At 36.5% G+C, this 11,962-nt stretch overlaps 1 non-coding gene across 1 annotated transcript; it reads left to right on the forward strand.

Moving 5' to 3' along the window:
* The first annotated feature begins 11,516 nt into the window (after positions 1-11,516).
* On the forward strand, positions 11,517-11,623 carry LOC112635757. Its single transcript, XR_003122075.1, has one exon. It is a non-coding gene; the product is annotated as a U6 spliceosomal RNA (small nuclear RNA).
* The last annotated feature ends 339 nt before the right edge of the window (positions 11,624-11,962 follow it).

Genomic DNA, 11,962 nt, shown 5'->3' on the forward strand with positions numbered 1-11,962 from the left:
TTAATGATATGCAAATGATAAGGGGCTGCTTCCTATAACCATCATACATATCGATAATATTGCAGACAAAACAACACACACCTGGACACACAATAGATTTTCTTCATCAGTTTATTTAGTACTACGCAATTGATTATTGTCCATCTCTATCTTGGGTCAGTAGTGTGCTTTCATGAATTTGGTGGCTTCTGGAATTTAAAAAAAAAAACAAACTGCTGACTCAATTGTCGTGTATTGTCTTTATAGTCATCTAAGTGATACCACCTTAAGTTCCAAAGCCTGTACTTTTGAGTCTATTCCTCAGGTACAAATCATTTAAAAACATATGACACATGTCTTTCTGAGAGACTCTGCGACTATTTTACTATCTTGAAGAAAAAATTTCTGGCCTACAGCAGAGCCTTCCGATAAGCACGAACGAGAAGCATAAGCTACCTATTGATGATCTAACTGAAAGGCTGGGTTTAATTTATTGAGTGACCATCAACATCAGAATGGAGAAGACGATTATTCTCCATTAAGCATACATAACTGTGTCATGAAAATTTCATCAGTTTCCCCTGATGGTTCAGTAAGATATGCTTTTATTTTTTAATATAGAGATGCTCCTTCCTCCTCACTTCGTCTCCTTAGAGTGTCTTCTTGAAAATATTACTGTCTTGACAAAAGGCCGAATCTTTTGACTTTACAGTGCCTTCTGACCCTTAGAACTATAAAGCCTTACCTTCAGAATTAGTTCAGTGGCTCTCTCAAGGTATACATGACATAATCACAAGTATAGCAGTTAAGTCTTAAGAAGATATGAGAAGTTTTAATTGTCTGTTTTTCAACTTTACCATATAATATGTCTGAAATTCTGTCCAGACTTTGTAGACACTTTTGGGCTACCTTTGCATACATGTAAATCTGAAATGCTGATTCACTGGTACCCTTTGTTTTTCTTCTCTTTTCAATATTGATATCAAAGGTCTTTGGTTAGTCCCCTAACAGTTTTTAGGCCTTTTGATGTTGCTCTATGAAGGATAAGATGTTACCATATTTACAAGCTAACAAGTTAGCCTGCCAAAGTTCCAGGGTTGCTGGTAGAAGACACAAGACTTCTGGGTCAGAAATAAAGGACTGTTTCTGACTCACAACAAAGCAAGCAGCATGATCTGAACCAGCAGTTTTAGTGAGATGGGACTTTTCTTCTTAAAATGCAAGTACATTTAAAAATATTAGAAGTTTTGTCTTTGTTTTCTGAGAATATTAGAATTATGTCTGTGTTTCTTTCTTTTTTTTTTTTTTTTTTTTGAGACAGAGTTTTGCTCTTGTTGCCCAGGCTGGAGTGCAGTGGCATGATCCTGGCTCACTGCAACCTCCACCTCCCAGGTTCAAGCGATTCTCCTGCCTCAGCCTCCAGAGTAGCTGGGATTACAGGCATGCACCACCACACCCAGCTAATTTTGTATTTTTAGTAGAGACGGGATTTCTCCATGTTGGTCAGGCTGGTCTCGAAATCCCAGCCTCAGCTGATCTGCCCAGCTCGGCCTCCTAATGTGCTGGGATTACAGGCATGAGCCACTGTGCCCGGCCTATTACTTTCTATATCAGCACAAACCTCATTTATTTTTAGAGGCCTTGTATTTATTATATTAATACCCTCTAGAGTGAGGAAATATTTCATATATAATGAAAGGTCAAGGATTTTATCAATTATAGACAGACACAAGAGACCTTGTAACCTCAGTCAGTAACATTAGATACAGGTCAAATTTAACACACACACATGCACATACACACACACAAACACACACACACACACACACACACACATCACTGGTCCAAATTCCAAAGTACCTTTCTTCTTTCTAATGAGCATGAAATATTTTCTTAATTGATTTACATTTACAAATAGATAAGTACATATCAAAAATTAATTAGCAATTTCCTCTGTTATCTATATTCAATTCCCTGATGTTACCAAAGGGTTGTATAACTCCAAACGTTATAAATTGAATGACTTTGTAAGACATGGAATTGTAAGATGTTTCCTATTTGTGAAGTAAGAATTCAATATTGGAATCTACACTGAACACAGTCTTCGGTCTAACAAACACCACTAGTTTGTCCAAAAAAAACCAAATAGAGACTATTGGGGTAGAGCAAGATGACAGAATGGAAGGTCCTGACAATCATCTCCACTGCAAGGATACCAATATGACAACTCTCTGCACGAAAAAAGCACATTCATGAAAACCAAAAATCAGAGGAGCACTCCCAGTACCTGATTTTAGCTTCATATTCCTGAAAGAGACACTAATGAGGCAGAAAGAACAGTCTTGCATTGCTGATGCCACTCCCCTCCCATCCCACAGCAGCAGCATGGTGCAGTGTGGGCGGCAGTTTTGGTGCAGAGAGCATTTTGGTGCACTGGGGAGAAGGGAAATGGCAGCACACACATTGGATTTACGTAGTGCCGATGTTCTCAATCTTGGCTGCATGTAGAATCACCTGGAGAGATTTTTACAAAAATATTCATGCTTGGGACACACCATACCAAATAAATCAGAGTTGCTGAGGTTAAGTCTCAAGTATCAGTATTTCCCAAAACTGCTTCACATAGTTAAATGCCAATGTTTAGAAATACTGATACAGTGAGGGTTTCGGCTTGTAGACATCAGTATATTTGTTTCTGATATTTCTCCTGAAGTCTTCATATACTTTACATCTAAAACAAATTGCTACTATGTCATTCTTTTAAAATCAGAGGCTTAAAATATATTCACAATTTTTTTAGTTCACGATTTTTTAAAGAAATAAATATGTTCTGCTAATATTTGGAAAACTATAGCTAAAATATATCTTGGCAGAATAGAAGGGCATTTTCCACATGCTGGTCTGGGCGTATAGTAAACTAGACTCCCATATTGGTTTACACCAATGGCTTTAACGTGTGGTCGTGGGTGCAAGTGTGTAGGCGAGGGTAGGAAGAGGATACAGGCTAATGTTATTTCAAAGCTGAGAGCAGTTTTTCATATAAAAGGATGATATATCCTTTCTTAAGGAAAAAATTTGTTGTTAATTGGCCTGCGGCTTATACAAAGGTACTGTAAACATCTTATTCTGGGATGAGACAGTTAAGACAATAAAATGTTATTCTTTCAAGAACAAAAATGCAAAGGCTTAATTTTATTCTGGAAAGAGTTTCCAGAAATCCCTCTCACACACACATTTTTTGGTGGCTATCTGAGAGTGGTGTTCTGAATTCTTTGGTGGGGAGATATAGAAAGGGAGGTATGGTGACCCTTGAAATATGATGGCTCTGTGGAAGCACAGTAGAGAATTGTCTGAGGGTACCTGTGGAGTAGCCCAGTCTAAAGTCTCTCATATACTCAATCCCGTTTCAAGTGTTTTACTTTTGTGAATGTGTGTGTATATGCTTCTCACCAATGAAAATTTGGGTTTCTCTACGCAAACCTTTAGTGAAATCTTGCTAAACCATGTGGGCTGGTCATAGCTGTGCTTTGCAGAGTTAGGGAATATTCTGGGTCCATGCTTGGAAAGCAATACCAAAGTGGACGGCAGCAACTGCCTTAGGAAAAAGTTTCCAGAAAGCAAGAGAAGATGCAGAGTAGGATGGAGGTGTGATCTGGCACAAGGAGCAAGGCATTGGTAGAGGAATAACTAGAATAATTCTAGAACTGGAAAACATTCCTCAGTGGTTCTAGGAATACCTAGGAAAAGGGTGTTCCAAGACCAGACATTCAGTTACTAAGGATTGATGCTATTTGTGGTAAAGTGAAGAGTGGCTCCTGATAGCTGAAGAAGAAGAGACAACTGGATTTAATAGAAAAAAACTACCTCAGCTTTATAACAACTATTTATTCTATTAGTCAACAAGCATCCATTAATTGTATTAATTGCATATGTTGATAAATATATGCTTATTAATTATATATATGTGTGTGTATATATATATACAAACTGGGCCAGCTATCAAAAATTTATTTAATGAGGTATGGCATTAAAATAATAAATCCATAGTGAGGCACTCTGCCAGGCACTGTATGGATGAAGCTATTAATTATTATCTGCAATGGTAAGTCTTTGATGGGAAAATCAAAGACTTTTGTATTTTTAAAAGTACAAAACAGATTGTCCTATACAAGGTGTGCATTTTTATGTCTTAGATTTATAAAGTGTTTTGCTTAATTGTTATTTTCACATGTAATATTTCAGTTCTATTTCTGGATGCAATTAAATAAAGGAGATTTATTTTGTAGCTGATCCGTGGAGAATCCCTTTCAGCAGTTGAGAGCATAATGAGAGGAGGTTAAATAGCCAAGACAGCCAATGCAGCTGAGGATCGTCAAAGATCAGCATAGGAAGGAAATTCAGGATATAGAAGCCATCTGGCCAGAGGTAATTTAGCAAATTCTCAAAAGGAAATCTAGCTTTTGTTAACTTTAGTCACAACACATAACAGAAACGTTTTAAACTCTCTTAATAAAGTGAGTGCTTCAAGATTCTGTGGGAGGATATCCTGTAATGCTGTCTTCAAACATACTGGGAATTTCCCATTCTCAAATATCCTTAGGAAAAGCTAAAAATGAGCTATTGCATGCATGACCCTACAGAATATTCAGTCAGCATACACATTATGAGCACACTTTTTCTAGAGGATATTTGGAAAAATGAAATTATAACCGAAGTACTTATTGCATAGTTGAAGTTTTGTTATTGATGATAACCCTATATTATATATGCTTATTATATTCCCTTTGTTTTTGGTCTTTACCCTTGTTGCCCTCCCAAGGCCTCTCTTTTTTTGTATTTATCCCAGGCTGGTCCAGTGTTGGAACTGACATTCTCATTAACATTTCTGGTAAAATGTGAGCAATTACCAAAGAAATTATAAAATTCAAGCGTTCAATGTTATAGATTTTCATTCATTCTTTTAATTACATCTGAAGATGTAATGTAGTTGGGTTTACAATTTGAAGACCTAAACCTTCTTGGGTTCCCTAAAATAATTACATTTTTTTCTCAACAAATATTCACTGAGTACCTCTATGTACCAGACACTACTTTACATACTGGAGATAAAGTAGTGGACAATAAAGAAGAAAACAAGACATACTGCCCTATGAAGCTTATAGCTAGTAAATGTGTGTATCTATATCTTTACATTAAAATATTGTAGTAAAAATAGAAATTTTTTAAATGATACACAAGAATGAACACACACACACACACATACACACACACACCCCTATGTAACAGAAAAGGGGCATTGGTGGTCCTTGAATTGGGGGAAAAAAAGGTATGCATTAAAAAGTATTTCTGAGATGCTGACAATTGAACAAAGACTTAAAGAATTTGTTTAATGTCACAGAATGCTGCTGTATGGGAACGCTAGAAGGGATTTGAACAATAGTTTGTTTTAATACATAAATTGATAGAATCCTAAAAAAAGCACACAGCTAGTTGATAATAATGACATACAATGCTTCAGAGAATGGAAGGCTTCCCAGTAGTGGGAGGGTTAGAAATTAGTTGTTTGATCTAAACCATTCATGCACTTGCTTTAAAGTAAATAGATACTGTTGTGGTTACTCATTGAGAATTCTAGATAAAATAACAAGTTTTAAAAATAGACACTTATGAGAGAAAGGGAAATATAGCCAAATAGAAACCTCCACTGATTGCCACCTGCCACAGGAAAATCAAATTTATCAACTATCTATGCAAAAGAAAGCACCTTCATAAGAACTAAAAATCAGGTGAGCAATCACAGCACATGGTTTTAAATTCATATCGCTGAAAGAGGCACTGAAGAGGGTAGGAAAGACAGTCTTGAATCACCAACACACCCTTTTCTCTTTCCTCAGCAGCAGGCATATGGTGTGGAGAGAGAATCTATGTGCTTGGAGCAGGGAAAGTGCAGCAGTTGTGGTACTTTTCATTGAGCTTGGTGCTGCCCTGTCACAGTGGAGAGCAAAACTGGGATGAACTCAGCCAACACCCACTCATGAAGGAATCATTTAGATCAGCCCTAGGCAGAGAGAAATCCCACATCCCAGCATCAGAACTTGAGTTTTGACAAGCCTAGCCACTGTGGGATAAAGTGCTCTGGGGCACTAAATAAACTTGTCAGGCAGTCTAGGCCACAGGGACTGCAACTTCTAGGCAAGTCCTGGTGCTGTGCTGGGCTTGGAGATGGTGGACTTGGGTAGCATTCTACCTAGTGAGACATAAGCTAGGTGGCTAAGGTTCTGCTTGTGCTACCCTTGCCACAAATTCTGGCAGCATAGCTCACAGCAACAGTAACCCCTTCCTTCTGCTTGAGGAGAAAAAAAAGGAAGAGTAAAGAAGACTTTGTCTTGCATCTCAATTACCAGCTCAGCCACACTAGGATAAGGCAATGGGCAGAGACATAAGGTTCTCATTCTAGGACCTAACTCTTGGACAACATTTCTAGATACACCATAGGCCAGAAGGGAATCCTCTGCCTTAAAGGGAAAGATCCAGTCCTGGCAGAATGCATCACTTGCTGACTAACAAGCCCTTAGTCCCTGAATAATCAGTATTGATACCAAGGTAGTACACTGTGGATCTTGGATAAGACTCTGAGACATACTACCTTCAGGTGAGACCCAGTACATTCCCAGATATAGTGGCTATGGTGAGACTCCTTTGGCTTGAGAGAAGCAGAGGGAAAAGTAAAGGAGACTTTGTCTTACACCTTAGGTACCACCTTGGCTACAGGGAGGTAAAGAATTAAGCAGGATCTCGGGTCCCCAGATACAGATCTTGCTTCTTAGATGATATTTCTGGACTTGGCCTGGGCTAGAAAGGAGCCTACTGCCCTGAAGGGAGAGTAGCAGGCCTGATAGCATTCACCACGAACTGCCAGGAGCCCTGTGGCTTAAATGAACATCTCTGGTAGTCTCGCAGTAGTCCTCGTGAGCCTACAGTGGTGGTGGCCACAGGGAGAGACTCCTCTGTCTGTGAAAAGGTAAGAGAAGAGTAAGAAATACTTTGTCTCATGGTATGAGTTCCAGCTTAGCTACAGTAGAAAAAGTACCAGGTAGATTTCTAAGGAGTTTTGCTCCAATTCCTGGCTCCCAGACGGTATCTTTGAACCCACCCAACGCCAGGGGGAACTCACTACCCTAAAGGGAAGGACACAAGGCTGGCTGGCTTCTCCACATGATGTTTGTAGAGCCCTAGGGCCTTGAGTAAGCCTATGCAACAGCCAGGTAGTGGTTACAGTGGGCCTTGGGTGAGACTCACTGTTGTGCTGGCTTCAGGCCTAATGGCGGAGGCCATAGAAGTGCTTGTGTCCCCCTACCCAAGTCTAGGAGGCTCAGCACAGAGAGACAGACTTCATTCATTTGGGAGAAAGTCAGGGAAAAGGACAAGAGTCTCTGCCTGGCAACCCAGAGAATTCTTCTGGATTTTATCCAAGAATACCAAGGTGATACTGCTATGAATGTACAAGAACCAAAGCATTACTGGGCTTGGGGTGTGCTGTAATGCAGAAAGAGCCTAGATCAAAACACCCAACTCCCTACAAATACCTGGAAAGCCTTCCCAAGAGGAAGGGTACAAACAAGCCCAGACTATAAAGACTACAATAAATACCTAACTCTTCAATGCCCAGACGAAAACCCACAAGAATTACAACCATCCAGAAAAACATGACCTCACCAAACTAACTAAATGTGGCAGCAGAGATCAATCCCAGAGAGAAAGATATGTGACCTAACAGACAGATACTTCAAAAGTGCTGTTTAAGGAAACTCAAAGACATTCAAGATAACACAGAGAAGAAATTCAGAATTTTATCAGATAAATTTAGCAAAGCAATTTAAATAACTGAAAAGAAGCAGAAACTCTGGAGTTGAAAAATGCAATTGATATACTAAAGAATATATCAGAGTCTCTAACCAGCAGAATTGATCAAGAAGAATAAAGGATTAGTGAGCTTAAAGACAATGTGAACACACAGAGTCAGAGGGAAAAAAAGAAAAAGAAATTAAAAAATGAAATATGCCTAGAAGATTTAGAAAATCACCTCAAAGGGACAAATCTAAGAGTTGTTGGCTTTAAAGAAGAGGCAGGAAGAGAGAAAGAGAGAGAATGAGAATATTAAGTATTCAAAGGGATAACAGATAACTTTCCAAACCCAGAGAAAGATATCAATATTTAAGTACAAGAAGGTTGTAGAACACTAAGCATATTTAACCTAAAGAAGACTACTAATCGAACTCCTAAAAATAAAGGATAGAGAAAGGATCCAAAAGAAGCAAGATAAAAGAAACAAATAACATGCAATGGAGCTCTACTACATTTGGCAGCAGACTTTTCAGTGGAAATCTTACAGGCCAGGAGAGTTTGGAATGACATATTTAAAGTGCTGAAGGAAAAATACTTTTACCCTAGAATAGTATATCCAGCAAAAAATATTTCTCAAACACGAAGAAATAGAGACTTTCCCAGACAAACAAAAGCTGAGAGATTTCATCAACACCAGACCTGTCCTACAAAAAAAAATGCTAAAGAGAGTACTTCAATAAGAAAGAAAAGGATGTTAATGAACAATGAGAAATTACCTGAAGGTACAAAACTCACAGTTAATAATAAGTACTTAGAAAAACAGAATATTATAACAATGAAAACTCTTAGTAGAAAGACAAACAGGTTAATCAATCAAAAATAACAGGTCAATCAAAAATAATAACTACAACAATTTTTCAAGACATAGACAAGTACAAGAAAACATAAAGGGAACAACAATAAGTTAAAAAGCAATGGGAAGAAGTTAAAGTGTAGAGTTTATTAGTTGTCTTGTTGCTTGCTTGTTTTTTACGCAAACAGTGTTAAGCTGCTGTCAGTTTAAAATAATGGGTTATGACATAGCATTTGCAAGTCTCATGATCACTGCTAATCAAAAAGCAAACAACAGATACTTAAAAAATAAAAAGTAAGAAATTAAAACATACCACCAGAGAAAATCACCTTCACTAAAAGGAAGACAGGAAGGAAGGAAATAAAGAATATAAGACTACAAAACAACCAGAAAACAAATAATAAAATGGCAACAGTATGTACTTCTTTATCAATAATAATATTAAATTATAACCAACAATGGGCTAAACTATCTAATCAAAAGACACAGACTGGCTGAATGGATATAAAAACAAAATCCCATGATCTCTTGCCTACAAGAAACACGCTTCATCTCTAAAGATACACATAAACTGAAAATATAGGAATGGAAAAAGATATTTTACACAAATGGAACCCAAAAAGAGCAAGTGTAGCTATACTTATATCAGACAAAAGAGGTTTCAAGAGAAAAACTATAAGAAGAGACAAAGAAGAAATCCCAGTACAATAATAGCTGGAAATGTCAACACCCCACTTTCAGCATTGGACAGATCCTCCACACAGAAAAGCAACAAAGATACATCAGACTGAATCTGCATTGAAGACCAAATGGACCTAATAAATATTTACAGAACATTTCATCCAGTGGCTGTAGAAGACACATTCTTCTCCCCTGTACAAGAATAGACCATATATTAGGTTAACAAAACAAGTTCTAAAACATTTTAAAAATTGAAATAATATCAAGCGTCTTCTCTGACCACGGTAGATTAAAACTAGAAATCAATAATGAGGAGTTTCAGAAATTACACAAACACATGGAAATTAATGTGTTTCTGAATGACCAGTGGGTCAGTAAAGAAATTAAGAAGGAAATTTAAAAATTTCCTGAAACAAATGATAATGGAAACACAACATAACAAAACTTATGGGATACAGTGAAAGCAGTACTAAGAGGAAAATTTGTAGCTATAAATGCCTACATCAAAAAAGAAGAAAAACTTCAAATAAACAACCTAACAATGCATCTTAAAGAAACAGGAAAGCAAGAGCAAACCAAACCTAAAATTGGTAAAAGAAAAGAAAATAATAAATAATATGTCAGAAATAAATGAACTTGAAATGAAGACAACCATACAAAATCAATGAAGTAAAAACATGGTTTTTTTTGGAAAACATAAATAAAATCAACAAACCTTTAGCCAGACTAACTAAGAAAAACAGTGAGAAGACCCAAATAAATGAAATCAGAGATGAAAAAGGAGACATCACAGCAGATACTGCTGAAATTCATAGGGTCACTAATGGTTACTGTGAGCAATTATTTATGCCAATAAATTTGAAAATCTAGAGGAAATGGATAAATTCCTAGACATATACAAGCTACCAAGATTGAACCATGAAGAAATCCAAAACCTGAACAGATCAATAGCAAGTAGTGAGATCGAAGCTGTAATAAAAAGTCTTCCAGCAAAGAAAAGCCCATAACCCATGGCTTCACTGCTGAATTCTACCGAACAGTTAAAGAAAAACTTATACCAATCCTACTCAAACTAAAAGATAGAGGAGGAGGTAATATGTCCAAATTCATTCAATGAGGCCAGTATTACCGCGATACCAAAAACAGACAAAGACACATCAAAAAAGAAAACTACAGGCTGATATTCCTTATCAATATTGATGCTTAAATCCTCAATGTAATACGAGCAATGTGAAATTAACAACACATGAAGAAAATAATTCATCATGACCAAGTGGGATTTATTCCAGGGATGCAAGCATGGTTCCAAGTCAATCAACATGATACATCATATTATCAGAATGCAGGACTAAAACCATATGATCATTTAAACTGATGCTGAAAACGTATTTAATAAAATTCAACATTCCTTCATTATAAAAACTATCAAAAAGTGGGTATAGAAGAAACATACCTAAACATAATAAAAGCCATATGGAACAGACCCACATTTAGTATCAAACTAAAGGGGGGGAAACTAAAAGCCTTTTCTCTAAGATCTGGAACATGACTTTTTCACCACTAGTTTTTACCCAATAGTACTGGAATGAATTTTCTGTTCCATTCTTCTAGCTTATATTGTATGTGGTTTGCATCTTAAAATTATTTCCATATTAATCCATATTAATACATGCATAAAGTATTTCCTTGTTCTTTTTATTTTTGGAAATTGCAAAATATTCCCTTTTATGAATATACCATAATTTCTTTGATTTATTGATGGAAATTTAGGGTGTTTTCTTTATTTTCCTTTTATAAATAATGTCACACTGACTATGTACATATGTAATTTTACCTGTGTAGTAGTATATGTCTAGGACAAATTTCTGGGAATAGAATTATGGTGCCAAAGAGTATACACATTTGAATTTTGATCATTGCTGCCAACTAGCCTCCATAGTAGGGATTGTATAATTTACTCTCTCACCATAAACTCATGAGAGCTCCTCTCTACAGCCTTGCCAACACAGTGTATCTTGAATTTTAGCTTAGCAGGTAAGTGCAAATTATATAATATAATATAATAATGTATTATAATATAATATAATAATATATTATAATATAATATAATTTGCAGTAAGAGTCCTAAGGAGTTGTTGGTTAAGATTTAGTAGAAGTTGTGCTCGCTTCGGCAGCACATATACTAAAATTGGAACGATACAGAGAAGATTAGCATGGCCCCTGCGCAAGGATGACACGCAAATTCGTGAAGCGTTCCATATTTTTCCTGCACGTTATGCACATGTACCCTACAACTTAAAGTATAATAATAATAAATAAATTTTAAAAAAAATAAAAAATAAATAAATATTAAACACTCAAAAAAAAAAAAAAAAAAAAGATTTAGTAGAAGTATGACTTCAGTTTGACCATAAAAAATGGTTAGGACTTGAATAAACATAAAAGAGGAGAGAGGCATTTGTGGAGCATAATAATATACAGAGCAGATGGTCAGTGGAAGGAAGGGTGGAAGGAAGAAAACTATCTAAACTTAAATATGCCATAGTGACAAAGAAGACAAAATGATAAAAGGCTTATTCAGGGAGGTCAGCAGGATACTCAGAG

Source organism: Theropithecus gelada, chromosome 11, assembly GCF_003255815.1.
Source record: "Theropithecus gelada isolate Dixy chromosome 11, Tgel_1.0, whole genome shotgun sequence".
In the NCBI taxonomy this organism is placed as follows: Eukaryota; Metazoa; Chordata; class Mammalia; order Primates; family Cercopithecidae; genus Theropithecus; species Theropithecus gelada.